We start from the raw sequence: 23,153 nt of genomic DNA on the forward strand, positions 1-23,153 counted from the left end.
GGGGGGGGGTAATTTCAGCTATCAATCAATAGTAAAATCCATTGGTCAAGTCTCAGGGTGCATTCATACTGCGTTCTAAAGGGAGATGTATTTTTTGGCCCCTAGCCAAGGACTGCCACTGTGATGACTGGGCTGGTGCAAATAGGGTAAGCAGGGAAAGTAAAAAAAATAGCTGGGAGTTGTGAATGAAGGTTGATAGTGCCATAGTTCAATAGAGGCTCTTTTCCATTATGCTGGAAGGCCAAAGAAGTAGGAGGTAAATATCCATGCCAGAAAACAACAGTAAAAAAAAAATGAATAGTATTCAAAAGTTTGCAAATTGCACATAGTATTCTTGAGATTGAGAGGTGTGTGGGTTCTGCTGAGAAGTTCTGGGAAGAACAATACACTAAGTTTGGAACTATGAGCAGTTGAAAAGGGGTAAAGGGGGTCATGGATTTGATATACTGCCTTTCTGTGGTACAACCAAAGCAGTTTACATACAGTATATTATAGGCAGGTACTTTCTCTGTATCTGGTGGGTTCACAATCTAAGTCTGTGCCTGGAACATTGAAGGTTAAGTGATTTGCCCAGGGAGATGAGAAGCTGAAGTGGGAATTGAACCTAGTTGCCCAGGTTCTCAGCTCACTGCACTAACCATTAGGCTACTAAAACAGGTCTTACGTGTAGCATAATGCTGTTCCCAGTATGCAGTGATGATAGGCCAAGGAATGGGATTGGTGCAAATATAAGTACACAGCTGTTAGGTCTCAGAACAAATGTTGACTAGCTGAACTCTAGTAGAACAGTAATATTTGTATATGATGCTATTGTGAACCGCTATTAAAGATGGGCTGTCATTCGAAACAAGTGTCATCCACTGGTAATAATGCACCCTGTTCTTAAATTGCTGTTATACATGCTTTGTGATGACATCTGAGTCATATGTACACTCATACTTAGGAGGCAACCCCAAGCAGGAGCATATTGGAGCTTAAGGATGATACTGTGGAAGGGGCTCATATTTTCACCCTTTTACTGTGTAAAGTTTCTTTGATTGCAAAGCTATGCATTCTGTTACAAGGATGAAGGCTTTCCCACCAACACTATTACAATGGTGAAATCAGACACACAAACTATTGAGAATGGAGCGACTGTCTATTGACAGTTTGGGTTGGAAAGCAAAAAATAGAAAATAAAAATTGTTAAGATCTGGGACACTTATTTGAATACCTTAACAATGCAGTTAGATCCACTTTGCTGAATAACCTAGAAATATAAAGGTGTCGTACTTTTGGATAATAGAAGGTGGGAGATTTCTCATTGTTGAACAAGGGCAAGAGTTAAACTACTAGGAGGAGACTGAAGATAATGGACCCTATTGTACTCTGGGATGGGGCAGGAGGGGTGATTTAGTTTCTTTTGATGGCAGTGGTGGCCCTACCATTAGGCCACCGGAGGTGGGGGCCTCAGGCGACACTCTTTCTGGAGCGGCATCTCCCCCTTCCTTCCTCCATCCACTTTCCTGAATTTACCTTCTTTCCCCATTTTCCAAAAGGTGGTGGTGGCAGCAGTTCTCATACGCTGCCCTGCTGCTGGCACCAGCCTCTTCTCTTTACTGTAGCCCACCTCTCTAATGTAATGTCCTGTTTCCTCAGAGGTGGGTTGCAGTGGAAAAGAAGCAGGTGCTGGAGGCAGGGCAGAGAATGGGAATCGCTGCCGCCTTTTGGAAAATGGGAAAAGAAGGTAAACGGGGAAGGGGTGGAGAAAGGAAGGAGGGAGATGCCAGACTGTGGCCCAGAGGATGAGGTGGCATCTCAGTCAGGCAGCATCTTACTTTGGGCTGCCCCTGTTTGGTGATGTAGGAGGGAGGAAGAGGGGAGAAAACCAAAACTGTAACACTGTCATTGATGTATTTGTCAGCATGTTTCAACTGAAACATGCATTAAGTTTTAGTGGTTGCAGATTTTCTTTGATAATATTGCTGAATGACAATAAAGATATTTAAACATAAATTGCAGTTATAGAATAGAGTGTAAGTTGGCATGTGTGTACCCAAATTTAGGTGCAACTGCTTATGCCATGTCAAAGGCTGGTCTAAATGCTCATGCCTAAAGTTGCCAGTTCCACACATAAATGATAGTATTCTGCAATTTACATGCGTAACTGCAAACCACACCCATGACCCACCTATGTGCATGTCCCCTTTGTAGTTGCATTCTGTAGAATTTAGGCGCTAAGGGGGAGATTCTATATATGGTGCCTACAAAATCAGTGCTGTCTAAGCATATTCTATAATCGGCACCTAAAATGCTTCGATGATATTTCAACACAATCCACTTACACCAATGAAAACTAAGCACCCATGAAACGCCCATTTCCCTACCCATAATCATGCCCCTTTTTGCCTGTGCGAGTTACTTCAGCACACTTTGTTATAAAATTCACTTAGCGAGCTGTGTGCCTAAATTCTAATCAGTGTCAATTAGTGCTCATTGCTTAAGTGCTGTTATCAGCATTCATCAGCTTGTTAAATTGCGTGCATTGTTATAGGATCGGCGCGGATCTCTAGGCACGCTATATAGAATCTGAGTGGAATTAAGTGAATAACTACAAATTGGTGTTAATTAGCACCACATAAGGGCTATTATTGATACTTAAGGCCAACTGACGCCTAATATAACAATTAAGGGGCGCTTCTACTAAGCTGCAGTAAAGGGACCCTGCACTAGAGGCGAATCCATTTTTGCCAATCACTGAGGCCCTTTTTACCGCATAGCCATGCAGGGGGGAGCACTTACCACCACTGAGGTGGCGATAAGGACTCCTTTTCTAACCCGGCAGTAACCAGGTAGTGCACAGTGCTGCTTGATTACCACCGGGTAAGCCCCTGTGGAAATATTTGTAAAATATTTAAAATATTTTTAAAATATTTTAAAATTATTTTTAAAATATATAAACCTGTCGTTTCTTTCTCTTTAACATCAGCAAAATCCGTCCATTCATCTCTAAGCACTCTACCAGAACCCTTGTCCACACTCTCATCACCTCTCGCCTAGATTATTGCAACTTACTTCTCACCGGCCTCCCACTTAGCTATCTCTCTCCTCTTCAATCAGTCCAAAACTCTGCTGAGTGACTCATTTTCCGCCAAAGTCGCTATGCTCACATTAGCCCTCTCCTCAGGTCACTTCACTGGCTCCCTATCCGTTTCTGCATTCAATTCAAACTTCTCTTACTGACCTATAAGTGCATTCACTCTGCCGCTCCCCAGTACCTCTCCACTCTTGTCTCTCCCTACGCCCCCCCTCGGGCACTCTGCTCTGCCGATAGATCTCTCTTGTCTGTCCCCTTCTCCTCTACTGCTAATTCCAGACTCCGTTCCTTTTACCTCACTGCACCTCACGCCTGGAATAGACTTCCCGAGCCTGTATGTCTAGCCCCGTCTTTGGCCGCCTTCATGTCCAGGCTAAAAGCCCACCTACTTTGACTCTGTTTTTGACTCTTAGCCACTACTCCCTTGCCCTGTACCCTACCTCTTTAATTGACTCCTAGCCACTATTCACTTGCCCTGTACCCTACCTTTAATTCCCTTACCTCTTAGTTGTTCCGTCTGTTTACCTGTCTTATTTAGATTGTGAGCTATTTGAGCAGGGACTGTCTTTTTCGTGTATGGTGTACAGCACTGCGTATGGCTTGTAGCGCTATAGAAGTGATAAGTAGTAGTGCCAGAAATGCTGTGTACTGGGGGAGGAACTCCCTCCGGCGCCCATGTTGGTTGGTGGTAGCTCTAGATTGATGCATGGTGAGTCCGTGTTGGGCTTACCGCCGCTTAGTAAAAGGGCCCCTAAGTTAGGAGCACAATTTGGCACTATTCTATAACTTGCCCAACAAAATTTGCATACAAATTGGAAATTTGGGCACACAACTTAATAGAATCACGGGGATAGCATGCACTCTTTCCTCCCTAGGGTGCATGCGCAAACCATTGCGAATGAACACCCTATTGAGAAAGAGTGCGCACTATGTGCACATACCCCCAAATTCTATAAATGGCCCTCAAAATTGCATGCACCCAATTTGCATGCACAATTTAATTGCATAACAAGCCAATTAGCACCAATATTTGGGCACTAATTATCAATTACTGGCGTTAATTGGCAACAATTTCAATTTACTGTGCATCTTGCTAGGTACTAGTCTATATAGATGTGAAACAGAAAGAAGCCTTTTGCAAGAAGAAGAGGACCTCGGCTGGCGGGGGTTGGGATCCCCTGCCAGCAAAGGTAGGCGACGGGGTTGGCGGCGGGAGGGGGGTCAGGAGGGTCGGCAGCAGGGGGGGGGGGGCAAAGTCAGCAATGGCGAGGGGGCGGCGGCGGCGGGGGGGGGGGGGCTAAAATGTGCCCCTTCACCTCGGGCTCTGGACCACCCTCCTGCCAAAGTCTGGCTATGCCCCTGAGTTAAAGTACGGTCACTTACCACGCAGTAACTCTTAATGGAACAGCTATTGCAGATCAGTTAATCCCACCTCAACAGATGATGTCAGCATCCATGCTATTTGCATAGGCACGTAGTGTGTGGTAAGTATATTGTGTGATTAAAGGGGTGATTCTGTAAAGAGTGCCAAAAGCTAGATATCAAAATGCAGCACGTTAAGCATGAATTCTATTGCAGCATTTGGATTCCAAGATTCCATGATAGAATACTAGCATAAGTCTGCATTTATGGTTCATCATATCTGTTTATGTTTATTTGGGATTTGATATACCACTTTTGTTAATAAAAGCCCAAAGCGGTGAACAATAATATTACATAAAACAAATTAGGAACAGAAAGGAATTCCATTTAAGACAGGAAAGACTGTATACACATAAAGAATGCACAAAAAAAGTAAGAAATTAAGAACAGCTTCACCATTTCACTAGACTGTGTAAGCTGTACAAGCTGTACAGTACATTGGGTCACTCTGCAGTTAGATGAAATGCCAAATGAAAATAACGAGTCTTTAATGCAGACTTACATTTTGGAAAGGACAATTCTATTCTCATGACCAGGGGGAAGTCGTTCCAAAATTTTGGTGCCAAGTAAAAGAATGCCGAGGACCTGGTGGTCTCATAATGTGCTAATTTTAATGAAGGCAAAACCAAGCGGCGAGCATCTAAAAAATGTAGGGAACAGGTTGGGGTGTATAGAATAATGAAAGAAGACAGATAATTTGGAGACCCTGTGTGTAATACTTTGTGTGCAGTAATCAGAACCTTAAACCAGATCCGAGGGTAACCAATGGACCTGGAAAAATAGAGAGGTGACGTGATCAAAATTTTTATCCTGGTAAAGTAAACAAATTGCTGCATTATTGGAGCGTTTGAAGATGTCAGAGTTGAATCTGAGAAAATCCTGAATAAACAGTGTTACAATATGCAAAGTCAAGATCATACCTAAACCTCCATTACCCAAGCAGTAAAGGACTCAAATACAAATCCACCTATGCTTCCAGCTTTTCCTACCTAAGCGCACAGTTGTGGAACGCACTACCAAAAGTAGTAAAAACCACACTTGACCACATGAATTTCCAAAAAGCACTAAAAACAGAACTGTTCAGAAGGGCATACCCCACCGACCCAACATAAAAAACCTGGACATCTGCGACACAACTTAACCAAAGATCGTAATGGACATATCCTAACTCTTCCTTTCCCTCTCTAAGTTCTCCCCAATTGTCTTTACCTTACATGTATCTCACTCTACCATAATATCACCTTGTTATTAATCGCAACTTGTATTTGTTCATACCGAAATCGGTTAACGCTGATTACGGTACCATGTAAGCCACATTGAGCCTGCAAAAAGGTGGGAAAATGTGGGATACAAATGCAACAAATAAAATAAATACTTATGAATGGAGTGAATGCGACAGGGCCACAAAAAAGCTTTTCTTAACTACTTGGGAAATTTGCTGTTTGAATAATAACAAAGAATCAAGAATCACACCCAAGTAGCAAAATGATCTAACTGTTGGAATTAAGATGGCGAACAGGATAGGCACCACGGTTGGTTCTCTGTGTGTCAGTGATCCAGCATGCAGTAGTTTATGTATACATAGCCAATTTTCCAAAGCTAACGGAGGAGTTTGTAAGGGGACTAGGTCTGGACAAAAAGGAGAGGTTGGGTAACGAATAAGAATGGTAGCAGAAGAGAGGGTCCAAAGGTACAGAGACAAAAACAGCAAAAAAGAAGCACACAAGGGCTTTCAAGAGTTGGACAATCAACAGACCTTAATAAATGGACCCATTTATTAAAGGCTACTGATTGTCCCACTCTTGAAGGTCCTTGTGTGCTTTTTTTTTTTTTTGCTGCTAAAGAATAAGAATATCATAGGCATTAAAAAAAAAAAAGAAACGGATATTGTGGTCCTGTAAAAAGGTTGCCAGGGGACTTATGAAAATATTAAAAAGCAAAGGAGACAATATTGAGCCTTGAGGAATACTACATTGAAGTGAAAAGTCTCTATGGTGGTAGAAGTGAGAGGTTCTGAGAACTGAAAAGTTACTACCGGAAAGAAAGGAAGTGAATCTGGTCAAAACGGTCCCAGTCAAGCCTATCTCTTGCAAATGTGTGAGAAGAAGGGAGTGGTCAACTAAGTTGAAAGTTGCGAGAAAGATCCAATGCAGAACTCTAACATGTAAATAACAGGATTCTATAATCTAAGCGCATAATTGTTTAACAGCCCAGCCATTCCCCACCCATGTGACTTCCCTTCTGAATGCCTTCTTGCAGTTCTGGGCTATGGGGCCCTTTTACCAAGCTGCGGGAAAAAGGGCCATGCACTGGCGGCGGGGACCGTTTTTCCCAGGTGCCAGAGCCTTATTTACTGCAGCGGGCAAAAAAGCCCCCAGCACACATGGCCATGCGGAACTTTTACCGCATGGCCATGCAGTGGGGAACCCTTACTGCCATCCATTGAGGTGGCAATAAGGGCTCCCGCGCTAACCCGACGAAAACCAGTCAGCGCGTGGCGATGCCCGATTACCGCCGGGTTACCACCGAGCAAGCCATTTCCAGGGGTTTTCTTTTCCCCACTAACACGACTACCACACTCCTCTACTTTTCCCCACAGAAATGGTGCGATTTTGGGGCAGGACTTCCACCAGCAGCCGCGTTGAGCCAGTGGCGGTCCCGAATGAGTGAGCAGTAAGTCTGTGTTGGGCTTACTGCTGCTGCTCTGTAAAAGGATCCCTTTGTGACTTATGTGTTCACACAGCACTTACATGCCTGATATGACATTCACACATGTAAGTTCTAGTATTCTATACTCTTAGTGCACTAATAGCACTCACATATAGGCACTAAGGTTATAGAATTAGGGCATAACTGTATGGTAAGGTGCTGGGCCAGTGGCGTAACCAGACTCAATATTTTGGATGGGTCCAGAGTTAACTTGGATGGGCCCTTCCATGCCCCGCCCCCCATTTTCCCAGAGATATTTTTTTAAAAAACAGATTTTTTTTCACCTGTATCTCTACCCTCTCTCCTCTGTGGCGTTCCGGCATCTGCCCTTCTGTTTCTGAACCCGGCCCTCCTGGTGTATCTTACAGGCGTACTCAGTGCCTGCAGTGATTTATTTTTGCTGTTGCACAGGCCCCGCAGGCTTCTATCTGTTGCATCCTGCCCTTGCTGATATCGTTCCCTGTTTCCTGTCTGGCAGGATGAGGCAGATGGAAGCCTGCGGGGCCGCGCAAGCAGCAAAAATGAATCACTGCAGGCACCAGGCACGCCTGTAAGGTACACCAGGGAGGGACAGAGTTCACAGACAGGAGGGCAGATAAGTACATAAGTAATGCCACACTGGGAAAGACCAAGGGTCCATCGAGCCCAGCATCCTGTCCACAACAGCGGCCAATCCATGCCAAGGGCACCTGGCAAGCTTCCCAAACGTACAAACATTCTATACATGTTATTCCTGGAATCCATGCAGATGCCAGGATGCTGTGGAGGAAAGAGGGGAGAGAGCAGTGTGGTGCTGCTGTTGGGTAGGCCTGAGCCAAGAATAGGTGGGCCTGTGCCCATCCAGGCCCACCCATAGCTACGCCACTGTGCTGGGCAAAAACAGTTACCCTGGAGGCTTTGCAGTTACTATGAATTAATTTTTGCAACTAATGCTCAATAACTTCAAAAGTTTCCATAGTTCCAGACACGCTAGGGAGCTGGGATCTCCGACTAAGCAGCTTCTCCTTCCAGGAAACACCTATATAAAAAGTCATATTCTGCTGCCACAGGACCAGTTTCACGATAAACGCTGTAGGACTGGTCCTGCGGCAGCTGGCGATGATGTTTTATGAAGGCGTCTCCTGCTGGTACCACGGGGTGTGCCAGGGTGGAGCTGTAGGCAGGGGCTGGGTGGGGCCATGGGGGCTGCCCTAAATTGCCCTCTGAAAAACGTAACCCCCTTGGCAGCTCTGTAGTTCAAGCTTGATTTCTATGGAAAGGAAAGGGAACTGAGAGAGAAGTTACACTAAAAAAAAATGAAAGTGCTAAAGAGTCAGTGAAGACAGACAGAGAGAAATACATAGGAGTCAGAAAATTGAAGGAGAGAGAGATGCGTCCTTTAGGTGCAGAATGTTTGCCTCTCTCGTTTTGTCCTTTGAATGACAATCTCTATATGTGCTGCCAAAGTATTACAGAAAGGAGAAAATTTCAAAACGGGTTATGTGGGAGGAGGGGTGGGGGAAAGTTCAAGGTAACTTTCAAGGGAAATTCACCTCAGAGTTTTCCTTTGTCTATTTATCTTCCTATGTACTTTCTCCTGATCTGGCATGAGTAAAATAAGGATGTACACTATAAACAGCATGTCTGTACTTCTAGTTGCACTTGGACGAAGGGGGCCTTTTTTAAACATACTTTATACCCTATTTACCTTTTACCCATATAAATCTAAAACTTTCCCTTCCTTAAAGAGGTCGACAGTACCTGCAGTTGCTGAGATGCATGGGGTGGGGGGAGGATGGGAAAGGAGAAAATTTAAAAAAAAAAAAAAGGGGAGGAGAAAAATTGTACAAGTCAAAGGGAAAAATAACCGTGCAGTAGCACAGGAGGGTTCTCCATTGAAGTGAATTGGATTGACTTGTACTGCTGTATACTGTGCTGTTTATTTAATATTACAATGTCATATAAAACCAAGAGGGGCATAATCGAAAAGGACGCCCAAGTTTTGCTAAGGACGTCCTCGCAAAACATCCCGGTGGAGGGGTGGGGAAACCCGTATTATCGAAACAAGATGGACATCCATCTTTCGTTTTGATAATAAGGTCGGGGACGCCTAAATCTTGACATTTAGGTCGTCCTTAGAGATGGTCGTCCCTAGACTTATTCGTTTCTGATTTTCGGCGATAATGGAAACCAAGGACGCCCATCTCAGAAACGACCAAATGCAAGCCCTTTGGTCGTGAGAGGAGCCAGCATTCGTAGTGCACTGGTCCCCCTCACATGCAAGGACACCAACCGGGCACCCTAAAGGGCACTGCAGTGAACTTCACAAATTGCTCCCAGGTACATAGCTCCCTTACCGTGTGTGCTGAGCCCCCCCACCCCCCCCCCACCCACAACTGTACACCACTACCATAGTCCTTACGGTGAAGGGGGGCACCTAGATGTGGGAACAGTGGGTTTCTGGTGGGTTTCGGAGAGCTCACATTTACCACCACAAGTGTAACAGGTAGGAGGGGATGGGCCTGGGTCCGCCTGCCTGAAGTGCACTGAACCCACTTAAACTGCTCCAGGGACCTGCATACTGCTGTGATGGACCCGAGTATGACATTTGAGGCTGGCACAAAAGATTTTTAAAGATGTATTCTGAGGGTGGTAGGGGGTTAGTGACCACTGGGGGAGTAAGGGGAGGTGATCCCCGATTCTCTCTGGTTGTCATCTGGTCTGTTCGGGCACCGTTTTGTGGCTTGGTCGTAAGAAAAACAGGACCAGGTAAAGTCGTCCAAGTGCTCATCAGGGACACCCTTTTTCTTTCCATTATGGGTCGAGGACGCCCATGTGTTAGGCATGCCCAAGTCCCCGCGATGGAAAGAAGTTGGGGACGCCCAAAATCGGCTTTTGATTATACTGATTTGTGCAACCCTGTGAGGACGTCCATCTTCCGATTTGTGTGGAAAGATGGGCATCCTTCTCTCCATTGCCCCAGGTACAAATAAGTACCTGTATATATACTATATAAACCACTTTGAATGTAGCTGCAAAAACCACAGAAAGTCAGTATATCAATTCCCTTCCCCGCTACAAACTAATGATGCAGGAGTGCCTTTTTTCTAACAGCCTTCAGTTTTAAAATAAACACTTTTTTTTTCCAAGTTGTGCAGACTGTTGGCTTTCTTCCCACTGATCTTCAAAAGAACTGCATAAAGGCTGAATTATTAGGGCCAACAGGGAAAATAAAGCAAAACATCTTTAAACAACCAAAACATTCTACATCTTCTGGAGAAGCAAAGTGTAAATAAGGCATTAATTAAGCTGTTCAAAAGCACAAATAAGGTACCATTGTCTTAACCTGACCTAAAGATTGGAGGGGTTACTGCAATAAGGACAAACCAAGGCTGTGTAACCTTAATTACATTTTAGCACAGCTTCCTGAGTGAGAAGGATTGCAGTCAACCATTTGCATGCAGTGGAAATGTTGCAAGCACCGGAATGTTGTCACTGTATGCACTACAACGGATGGCTGATATGTAGAAATTTGAAGGGAGGGGACACAGATTCCATAATCCTAAAACTAGGAGAAACAATGTTAAATGAAATTACATGGAAATGCTTTCAAAACAAATAGGAGGGAATATATTTTCACTCAAAGAATAGTTAAGCTCTGGAACTTGCTGCTGGAGGATGTGGTAACAGCAGTTAGTATATCTGGGTTTTAAAAAAGATTTGGACAAGTTTCTGGAGGAAAAGTCCATAATTTGTTATTGAGATGGATATGGGGGAAGCCACTGTTTGCCCTGGGATTGGTAGCATGGAATGTTGCTACTGTTTGGGTTTCTGCCAGGTACTTGTGGCCTGAATTGGCCACTGTTGGAAGCAGGACACCGGGCTAGAAGGACCTTTGGTCTCACCCAGTATGTCTATTCTTATGTTCTTTACATACTGTGCCATTTTAGGGCCCCAAAAGAGGAAGCAAGTCATTCTTGTGCTACTTTCCGCCCATTCTTCAGTCAGGGCAGTATGGCTATGGAAGGCAGCATTCCTGCACAGGGAAGGACAGTGTGCAAGATAATCAAGCTGATCTTCATCACTAGGCCTTTCCAATGTGTGTATGATAAGTAGTGGCGTACCAAGGGGGGGGGGGCGGTGGGGGCGGTCCGCCCCGGGTGCACGCCGCTGGGGGGTGCCGCGCGCCTGTCGGCTCTTCGTTTTCATGCTCCCTTTGCCCCAGAACAGGTTACTTCCTGTTCCGGGGCAGAGGGAGCATGAAAACGAAGAGCCAGCAGGTGCACGGCACCCCTCCCCCAGCGGCGTGCACCCGGGGGGGTTCTTTCGCCGGGGGATCGGGGGTTCTTTCGCCGAGGGGGGGGGCGTCGCGCTGTTCCGGGGGGGGGGGGGGGCGCTGCACCCAGGGGGCGGGGCGCATCGGCGATCCGCCCCGGGTGTCAGCCCCCCTAGGAACGCCACTGATAAGGCTACTTTGGGTGTGCTGAAAACAGTGTACTATGCAATGAACCTTTATATTAAATCTTAATTAATATTTTACCCCTACACCCTCTATTTACCATGGACTTGTTAACAACAAATTTAACAACTGCCTTGGACTAGCTGTTCAATTTTTACCATATAGGTTGGCCTGTCAAAATTCCTTTTGCTAACTGGTCTAATATGAAAGGGCCATTTAGTAATGGAGACTTCACAGATCCAAAGCACGCCATGCTGCCTGCTATAATGTTTACGTCTATGTGTTTTCATGTAAATGTTAATGTTAGTACAAAGGCCCTACTAACGGTGGTAAGTTGTAGTGTGCCTTCAGAAATGTGTACAGTACAGAACAGTAAATCCCATTTTACATGCACATAAACCCCCAAATTCTAGAAATGACACCTAAAGTTGGGCATGCAAATGTGCACCCAGTTTAGAATAGAGTCAGTTAGGCACCTAACATAATTAGCTAATTGGCACTTAATTGGAGATCAGTACCAATAATTGGACTTAACAAGCACTAATTCACAGTAATTAGCAGTTGCTTGCGTAACTGACTTACGCCCCATTCTGTAAACTGAGTGCCTAACTTCTCTCTCGGGGAATTCCAAAGGGGGCGTGGCCATGGGAGGGACATAGGGAGGTCAGGGGCATTCCCAGGATTTAGGTGTGATGTTATGCAATAATGCCATTTATGCACCCAACTACCATTAGATAGGCACCAGGAGTTACACCTGTCAAGAGTTCAGACAATGCAGTTTGAAAATCATCGAAGACCACCCAGCACTATCTGAATAGCACCAGACTAATATTCCGCCAGTGTCGTTATGCTCATATTAGCCCTCTCCTCAAGTCACTTCACTGGCTTCCTATCCATTTCAGCATACAGTTCAAACTCCTCTTATTGACCTATATAGTGCATTCACTCTGCAGCTCCTCAGTACCTCTCCACTCTCATCTCTCCCTACATTCCTCCCCGGGAACTCCGTTCACTGGGTAAATCTCTCTTATCTGCACCCTTCTCCTCCACTGGTAACTCCAGACTCCTTTCCTTTTATCTTGCTGCACCTTATGCCTGGAATAGACTTCCTGAGCCGATAGGTCTAGCTCCATCTCTGGCCATCTTCAAATCTAAGCTAAAAGTCCACCTTTTTGATGCTGCTTTTAACTCCTAACCCTTATTCACTTGTTCAGAACCCTTATTTTATCATCCTCACTTTAATATTCCCTTATCTCTTGTTTGTCTGGCCTAATTAGATTGTAAGCTCTGTCGAGCAGGGACTGTCTCTTCATGTTCAAGTGTACAGCGCTGCGTACGTCTAGTAGTGCTATAGAAATGATAAGTAATAGTAGTAGGAAGGCTGGAGGAGAGCCTGGGTGGAGTTTCACATCAGGGGCATAGCTACGTGGGGCCACGGGAGATCTGGCCCTGCCCCCCCCCCTGCTGCAACCCCTTTGACCCCCTCCCCCGCCGCTGCCAACCCCTTTGACCCCCCCCCCCCCCCCCGCTGCCGTTGGGTACCTTTGCTGGCGGGAGCCCCCAACCCCCGCCAGCCAAAGTCCTCTTCTCCGGCGCGGCCGCGTTGCTGATCTGCAAGGGCAGGCTTCTGTTTCTGTGAGTCTGACGTTCCGTAGATCTGGCCCTGCCCCCCCGCCAATCCCTTTGACCCCCTCTCCCCCGCCGCCACCAACCCCTTCGACCCCCCCCCCGCCGCCGTTGGGTACCTTTGCTGGCAGGGGTCCCCAACCCCCGCCAGCCGAATTCCTCTTCTCCGGCACGGCCACGTTGCTGATGTGCAAGGGCAGGCTTCTATTTCTGAGAGTCTGAAGTCCTGCATGTACATGCAGGATGTCAGACTCACAGAAACAGAAGCCTGCCCTTGCAGATCAGCAACGGTGCCCCCCTGCTTGTTGATTGTAGTACATAGCAACCTGATTGTCTGTCTGAATGTGAATAATTTGATGAGACAGCCGATCTCTGAAAGCCTTTAGCGTGTTCCAGACCGCTCGCAACTCCAGGAGATTGATCATGCAGGACATCAGACTCACAGAAATAGAAGCCTGCCCTTGCACATCAGCAACGCAGCTGCGCCGGAGAAGAGGACTTCAGCTGGCGGGGGTTGGGGACCCCAACCAGCAAAGGTACCCATCAGCGGCGGCGGGGGAGGGTTGGCGGTGGCGGGAAGAGGGGGTTGAAAGGGTTGACGCTGGGGGGGTCAAAGGTGGTGGTGGCGGTGGGGAGGTCAAAAATGGGGGGGATAAAAATGGCAGTGGGGGGGGAGGGTCAGTGACGCCGGGGGGGGGGGGAAGCTAAAATGTGCCCCCTCACCTCGAGCTCTGATCCCCCCTCCCGCCGAAGTCTGGCTACGTCCCTGCTTCACATTACCCAGATAGCAGCAATATTTATCATCGATATCCAGACTAAGGTCCAAATTCAATAAATAGCACCTAAAAAATCAGTACAGAAAAAATGCACTTAGCACTATGCTATAAATGCCGCTTAAAGTTAGGCGTTGTTCATAAAATAGCGCTTAGCACCAGGAACCGTGACAACATTTAGGCACAACCATTTTCACCAATGAAACCTTGATGTAAATCCCCGTGCCTAAATTAGGGACAGATCCCCGTAATTCTATAACAATGGAAATAAACTGTGGGAACACCCCCCCCCCCGATCCACCCATGACCCTCCCATAGCTGACCCCCTTTCTGGACCCATGCACACAATTTACACAAAGATCCCTCGTCTAAATTTACGTGCGTAAATTTTCATTAAACCTAATTAGCACCAAGAATTATTTCTTAAGAAGCCAATTATCAGCGCTGACTGACTCGTTATTCAATTAAATTGCCCGTGCAAATTGGACGCATGCCCAAATTTGCACACAATTTTTAGCAACTTTTATAGAATTTGGGAGTAAGTGTCTGGAGAACTTAGAACAACAAAAATGCTGTTCTACATTAAAGTACATGGTAATTATCTGAACAGCAGCGACAAATACTGCCATTATTCCACTATACCAAATATTCAGTGCCAATATCCAGATTTGATCAGTACTAAATAGACAGGTATATGTTTAAATGCTGCAGCCGGCATTTAAAAGAAACACCAACTGCGGAACTTAAATATAGACCCCCTCGAGTGAGATTCTATATATGGCATTTTAAAAAAGTCAGCGCTGAAATCAGTGCCGACTAAACGTATTCTATAATCAGTGGCTAGATATAGACATAGATTATAGAATACGCTTGATATTTTATCGCCTAAATCTGCACACATCCATTTACACCAATGAAAACATGGTATAAATCCCGGCACTGTGCCATATTATATAAGCAGACACGTAAATTTCAGAGTGCCCACGAAACGCTGATTTCCCAGCTATAACCATGCCCCCTTTTGTCTGCATGCATTAGAAGTTCGGCGCATATCGTTACAGATTACACTTAGCGAGTTGTGTGCCTAAATTCTAACTTGAAAAACTAATAAAGGACATGGGAACACCCCATACATTAAGCAAGCATATCAGAAAGGAAAAGTTGGAGGTAGATCAGTGCACTTGAAACTCTGTGAACGCTTATTCTTTGTTTTATAAAAGGAAATCAAGAGCAACTGAAACAGCAACAAGAAGAAATGATTTAATTAAGGTAAACAGAAAACATTCTGCATTGCACAAAGAGCTGGCAATGTCTGCTAAGATATATCTTTTCTGGAGGAAGTGTTCAGTTTCTTTAAAGTATCATATGGGTGTCTCTACCATTTAGCGTGCGCTAAAAACGCTAGCGCGCCTTTATAAAAGGACCCCATAGTGTAGGAAAATCATGGGTCTAATATCAAATTTTGCATTGGCTTGGATATATGCATTCTTAAAAGTTAAAACTGTGATCCTGAGGTTCCTGTTTTAGGCAGGGCCACCGAGAGGGGGGGGCAGGGGGGGCAGAATTCCCCGGGCCCGGGCCTCCAAGGAGCGCCCGGCGCTGCAGTCCGCAGTCTCACCTGCCTGCCTCCATGGCTCCGGGCCCCCCTTCATTCAAGGCGGCAGTCACAGATCGCGTCTCTTCTGGTCTTCCCTCCCTGTGTCCCGCCTTCGCGGAAACTGGAAGTTACATCAGATGAGGGCAGGACACAGGGAGGGAAGGCCAGAAGAGACGCGATCTGCGACTGCCGCCTTGAATGAAGGGGGTGCGGAGCCGTGGAGGCAGGCAGGTGAGACCGCAGACTGCAGCAGTGGGGGGAGCGATGGGGGTGGTAGCTGCGGGGGGCGGAGGCGGGGTGGCCTTGCCCCGGGCCCTGCCTAGTCTCTCGGTGGCCCTGGTTTTAGGCACCCTGAAGACAAGCAGTAAGAATCTACTCTATAACAGCATCTGGGTGCCCAGATTCCATTACAGAATACTAGCATAACCCAATATTGGCATGCCTTACATTTACATACTCACAGTTACACCAGCCACAGAGATGGCATAATGTGGGTGCCTAAATACAGCAGGGATACGTATAATCTGTTCTTTGACTCACAAGATTATATATGGGAAAGCCCCTGCCTATATGCTAGATATGATTCATCTACCATCCAGGAATGCATCAGTGTCTGTCGACCCTTCCTCAATTTACACTATCCAAGTTGCAAGAATGTTAAATATAAATTAGTCTTTGCGTCAACCTTCTCCTACGTTAGCACGAAATCTTGGAATGTTCTACCAAGGCAGCTAAAAGAGACTGATGACCACCAGCTCTTCAAGAAACTATTAAAGACATTTTTATTCCAAAAAGCTTACCCCACTGCCAATACCAAGTCCTAACCTTCCTCACATCGACTGTACCCGCCTGACCACCGACTGTACCTACCTCGTCATGTACCCTTGTACCAGCCTCGTGATGCACCCTAGTCTTATCCTCATGTTCTTACCCCTCCCTTTGAATCCTTGATTCTGTACCCTCCCAGAATGTTATCCTTTTGTAATTTTGTAAGCCACATTGAGCCTGCTCTTGTGGGATAATGCGGGGTATAAATGTACCAAAATAAATAAGGTGCAGTATTCAGTAAGTTATAAGCATAAGTAGGAGCCCCATCTATTTCCCACCCATATGTACCCCCACCCCCTTGCATTTACACACTATCCCTCAGACTCTATATATGGTGCCTAGATTTGCGCACCAAAATTCGGGCATGCTCCCGAGATGTGCACTCAAACTAATTGGCTAATGAGCCAATTAATGTCAATAATTGGGTACTAACAACCAATGGCTGTTGCTAATTTGCACCCATTAAAATTTGCGTGCGCATCTGGCTGTGCACTATTCTATAAGGTGTAGCACCTAAGTCTGATAGAAAAAAACAAAACAGAAGAACAAACTTCACACTTCAAAGCAAACACAACACAATGGAGATGACAGGTAGGCCAACGATGCGATAAAGTCCTGTACCCTTTCTATAATTTTTTAATAACTTTTTTTTTATAATATATGGTTCCTTTGGCATTTTGTATCCACACATATGATATATGATTTCTATAAGTTATCTGTCATTTTGTACATGTGATTTTTTAATTTATATATTATGTTGTTTTTATATACACTCCTGAAGAAGGCCTTTCAAGCTGAAACACAGCCCATGTCAAGTCATTGAGTTGCTGTTATATTGTGAAGATATTTATTAAAGGACTTTAGCACATCGTTGGCCTGCCTGTTGTCTGATAGCACATAGCTCAAAAGGGGGCAAGGCCATGGGAGGGGCATACGCATGTCAGGCACATTCTTATAAAATACTGCTTCAGTGTGCCTAACTTGGGTACCGGCATTTATACCAGGTTTCAGCAGATGTAAGTCTGGCACCAAACGTTATGCACGGGAATTGGTGCTAAGAGTGTTTCTTTAAAGGGTATGTGCCCTTTATAGAATCATGCTTAGTGCCGATTTTTTCTGACACTGATTTCTGAGCACCACTTATAGAATTCCTCTCATGCCACTTATGTGCACCCTTACATTACAGTATTTAGATACCCTGCTACGGTAGCACTTTTGCATGTAAACTTACTCGTGATAGAACTAACACTCTGTAAATGTTTACATACAAATAGAACATAAATGTAGCCACCAAGTTACAGAATTGCCCTTATATCAGCAAAGTTCATAGGCAAAAAAGCAATCCTAAATTAAACCATTTAATTATACGTAAACCTGTGAGGGAGTCTAGAGAAAATTACCATTCCCCCTTAACAGCACTCCCTCACAGTTACAAAGCCACTTTAAAAAGCAGACCACAGGACAAGGAAGAGATGATTCAGCAGGAGCACAGCAGGAAGGGTGTGGTCAAGACAGGATAAAAACTCTTAGCATAGATCAGTCAGAGAGGCCCAGAGGCGAGAAGAGAAGTCCTCCACCCTATGCCTCCAGTGTAGAAGAATAAGCTGCAGAAGCTCTACTCGGATAGACCAAGTTTAGCTTGGAACCCTGATAAAATTGTAACTTTTAAACTGAGAACCAAGTCTGGCCAATTTGCTGTCTTTTTAGAAGGACAAAACTGTCACTCTGTGATTCCAGGCCAGAAACAAGCTGTTTGTGCTGCCTTTTGAAAGGCAGATTAATGCACACCATGGTGCTGCAGGAGCTGGCCACAGAAGAGGACTTATTGGTGTGTTTATTTGCTCCTGACCTGTGAGAGGAACAGGTCACCCATTTTTCTGTTCTCAAATAAATTATTTCACTTTTAACTCTTTCTGTGACTGTATTATTCAAGGATCCAGGCTTACCCTGCTCATGCTACTACAATACCCTAAATTTTATAAATGGTGCTGAAAATTGTGCAAGCAAATTGGCCATGCACCCAATTTGCAAATGTAATTTAATTGAGTACCAAGCCAATTAGTGCCAATAATTGGGCATTAACAATCAATTATTGGCGCTAATTGGCACCACTTTGAATTTATGTGTGCATCTTATTAGGTGCTATTCTATAAAGATGCATGCGTAAATTTTTCAGTGCACAAGTGAAAAGGGGGTGTGGCCATGGGAGGGGCATGAGGGTCAGGATGTTCACTAAAGATGTGCGCACTATTATAGAATTTGTGAGGTCTGCACCTAATTTAGGCACAAGGATTTACACCAGGTTTTAGCTGATATAAATCCTCATACCCAAACTTGGGCGCAGATCCTAGCCCTAAATTCTATTCTATAGAATAGCACTTAATGCTCTTTTTTTTCAGCGCTCAAATTTGGGCGCCATTTACTGAATGTAGTCCAAAGCGGCTGACTATTTCAGTTATGGCGCCTAAAAAAATCAGTGCTGAAAAACCCCTCTTAAGCGGTATTCTATAAGCAACGCCTAAATTTCTGCACAGTTCAAAGAATAATGCTTAAGTGGACAGGTCACACGTAAATGTAGGTGCCGCCTTTGCACCAACAAAAACATGGAGCAAATGCCCACACCTAAATTTACACATGGGGCAACTAACTCAAAACCACACTCCTGATCCGCCTTGAAACGCCCATGACCCTCTCATTTCTATGCCCTCTTTTTTAAGGCCGTGTGTAAATTTTAGGCACAGATCCCGAACCTAACTTTACACAAGCAATCCCCAATTAAATCTAATTAATTAAACTCTGCACGCAAAGCAGGGCAGCATTTAAATTTGCGCACACAATTTTTGGTGAACTTTATAGACTCAGGGGGTAGCCATTGCCTATCTGATATCTGCACTGAATACACATTGTAAATCTCATATACCCCCCTCCCCCCCCGGATTCTATATAGCGCAACCGAAATTGCGTGTGCAAATCTTGTCATATTCTGGATTTGTGCGTGCAATTTAATTATCTTAACAAGCCAATCAGTGCAGATAATTGCCAATTAACAATTATTGACACTAATTGGCATGAATTAAAATTTATGTGCACAACTCGCTAAGCGTATTTTGTAAAGTGGTGCATGTAAATTCTAATGCATGCTGACAAAAAGGGCGCGTGACCATGGACGTGGAATGGGCGGGTCTTGGGCATTCCAAACAATTACACGTAAGGTTATAGAATACACCTGCTCCGTGCCTAACTTAGGTTCCGGTATTTACACCAAGCTTTACTTGGGGTAAAAGGATGTGCTCAGAGTTAGGCGCAGGCATGGCCGCTAGGCGTATTCTATAAACCATGCCTACATTTAGGTGCAGTTTGTAGAATACACTTAGGTGAAATTTTTTCTGCTGCAATTTTTCAGGCCCAAAACGCAGATATTTAGATCTACGATATCTGACTGTGTAATAAGTGAATCTGCATTATATGGGTTCTACAGTGTAATAATGTAATAACAAAAAAAAAGTGGTCCATCCCTTGACTCTGTTATAAGCAGTCATGCATTATACAGAGTTATGTTTTAAGATATCTAAAATGTACGTATTTTTTAATGTCAGTTTCTATCAAAGGAAATGAAAGGAGAAGGGATGTGTCCAAGGCTTAGCAGGACTTGGACCCTGGCTTCAACTGGTTTTTAGCTTGCTACTCTAGACATAGGATACACCCTCCAAATTAGGATGAGTTGGAAGGCATAGAAATGCTCACTCAAGCAAGTATTAATTATTGCTTAGCTGTAAAATGGTACAGAAAATCTTTACTCCATGATTTGCTGCCCAAGAATTTATCATCCAGCTTGATCAAAAAACAGTAGAACAATATGTACTGTAGATACAGATAAAGACCCAGAGTTCTCAACCCAGTTCTTGGGACGCACCAAACCAGCCTGGTTTTGAAGATATCCACAATGAATATGCATGAGATAAATCTGCATGTACTGCCTCCTTTATATGCAAATCTACCTCATGCATATTCATTGTGGGTACCCTGACAACCTCACTGACTGAGTGCGTCCCAAGGAGAGGATTGAGAAACCCTGGTATAGACAGATGCAACAAGAGACTCTGGGGTGGGAAACTGGCACGTCTCAAAGTCTCTCGACCTTTGACCTTATGTTTCATAATACACCTAAGGGTGTGCCATTTTCCATCACTGTGTCACCCTTGCCATGCCTGACACTCAAGAACATCCAATCTTATTTTTAAAATTCTAAAGTCACTCTAAATGAAATGTTTGCTCATTCCCGAAAACTAGCTACAGCCAGTTAATTTTGAAAAACTTTTTGGATGCACGAAGCTTATTATTTACACGTGTCTTGTGCTTTCTTTGCCATACCTCCCAGTCAGCTGGGTGGGAGTATCCTGGGATAGGGCTTATTAGCAGGCTCAGCAGGTTCTCTCAGCAGCTTTCCTGTACCTGCTGAGACAACTCCGCCTGCGCCTCCACATGACACATCACTTTGGCACAGCAAAGGGTTGGCACAGAGAGTTTCACTTTACTTGTGATTTACCTTTCTATTAATCGTAATTTATTTTATTAAATGCAAGAAAAATCATTAAATGGGTAGCATATTTCATTAGACAGTATGGGGCCAAATCATTAAAAGGTATGCTAAGTTATTTTAGTATACATATGAATTTTTTTTTAGGTTTTTTTTTTTACACTGTCAGCAGGCCATCACCTTCAGGCCTTCCTTCAGGTATGAACTCGGCTGACCCTGGAAGGGCCCTTCCCTGGACACAGCACTCCCAGAAGCAGACTCCAAAAATATGCTGAAAACCGCTTTATTCCATCAGTAAGGCCAAGACATTTCCTCTTCCAGACACAGTCCTTGGTTACACAGCACATATCACCCCTTGTTCCTTCCCCCTGCCGGCCACAGTTTCTGGATACAGTTTAAATCATTCACTGCTTCCCCAGCATGGCCTGATTCCTGGACACAGTTTTAAATCACTCACTGTCTCACCAGCACAGCAGTTTAGAACACAGTTCAAGTCACTCACTATTTCCCCAGCATGGCACCACTTCTGGACACATTTTAAATTACTCACTGCTTCCCCAGCATGGCATGACTTCTGGACACAGTTTAAATCACTCACTGCCTCCCCAGCATGGCATGACTTCTAGACATAGTTCAAATCACTCACTGCTTCCCCAGCATGGCCAGGTTCCTGGACACAGTTCAAGTCATTACCTATTTCTCCAGCCAAGTCTGACTTCTGGCCACAGCTGAAATCATTCACTGTTTTACAACACGGCACCTCTCTCCCCCTTGAGTGGAACAGCTGCTTAACATTTCCTCCAAGCTTTCCCCAGCCTTGAAGAAGGTTTGTTATGAAGCCTTTTAACTTCTTCCCTTGTACCTGAGCTAGAGCAGCAATCTCCATGGGCTCACTTCCCCAGTCATCTTGGGCTTGGATCTCCTCTCCTCTCCGACCTCTTTCTCTACCTCCCATTCCATGGGCTCCTCTCCCTTTATGGTCCCCAGCTGGTCCTCTCCCTCCTGATTATTCCTCCTCAGCCAATCCCCCTCCTCTCCTTCAGGATCCTGGGACTTGTAGTTCCCTTGCTGCTCCCTTTGTTTGCCCCCTGGGCTTTGTAGGGGTTCTTGGGAACTGTAGTCCTCCTCCCTTCTCCGGCTCTTGGGAAACGTATGCCTCCATGGGGGCGTGACTTCCCAGCCCCTAGGATCCTGGGACTTGTAGTTGGAATCCCAGGTATGAAACCTACCCATCTTGCTCCTCTCCCGGATCCCTTCTTCCCTGACCCTCAGGGGTTCCTCACAACACGTATGCTAAGATTGATTTTCCTAATTGATTCATTAAGGGGTCCTTTTACTAAGGTGCACTGAAAAATGGCCTGTGCTGGTGTAGACACGTGTATTGGACGCGCACAGGTCCATTTTTCAGTGCACCTGCAAAAAAAGCCTTTTGGGGGGGCCGAAAATGGACGTGTGGCAAAATGAAAATTGGCGCGTGTCCACTTTGGGTCTGAGACCTAATCGCCACCCACTGACCTAGCGGTAAGGTCTTACGTGTTACCCGGGCAGTAATGGTCTATGCACATACAATGCCGATTACCGCCCGGTTAGCACCGCGCACCAGAAAATTTCAAGCACACTTAGAGGAGCATAATCAAACGGGGATGACCATCTCTAAGGGCGCCCTTCTCTAAAGATAACCCGGTGAAGGGGCGGGGAAACCTGTTTTATCGAAACAAGATGAGTGTCCATCTTTTGTTTTGATAATACAGTCGGGGATGCCCAAATCTCAACATTTAGGTCGACCTTAGAGATGGTCATCCCCGGTTTTCGGCGATAATGGAAACCGAGGATGCCCATCTCAAAAATGACCAAATCTAAGTAATTTGGTCGTGACAGGAGCCAGCATTCGTAGTGCACTGGTCACCCTGACATGCCAGGACACCAACCGGGCACCCTAGGGGGCACTGCAGTGGACTAACTGATGCACTAATTGAATGGAAAAAGGCATGCAGTGGTCACTAACCACCTCCCACCCCGAAAAAAAAACAACTTTAAAAACTTTTCTTTTTTTTAGAGTACAAGTGAAGGATGTCCTTTGCTATTTATTTACTTATTTATTTAGATTTTGCTCACACCTTTTTCAATAGTAACTCAAGGTGAGTTGC

At 45.1% G+C, this 23,153-nt stretch overlaps 1 protein-coding gene across 1 annotated transcript in view; it reads right to left on the reverse strand.

Moving 5' to 3' along the window:
* The window catches only part of ADGRG6 (adhesion G protein-coupled receptor G6), a 491,599-nt gene that overhangs the window by 292,239 nt on the left and 176,207 nt on the right, over nt 1-23,153 (reverse strand).

The sequence above is a fragment of the Microcaecilia unicolor genome, chromosome 3, assembly GCF_901765095.1.
Source record: "Microcaecilia unicolor chromosome 3, aMicUni1.1, whole genome shotgun sequence".
Lineage (NCBI taxonomy): Eukaryota > Metazoa > Chordata > Amphibia > Gymnophiona > Siphonopidae > Microcaecilia > Microcaecilia unicolor.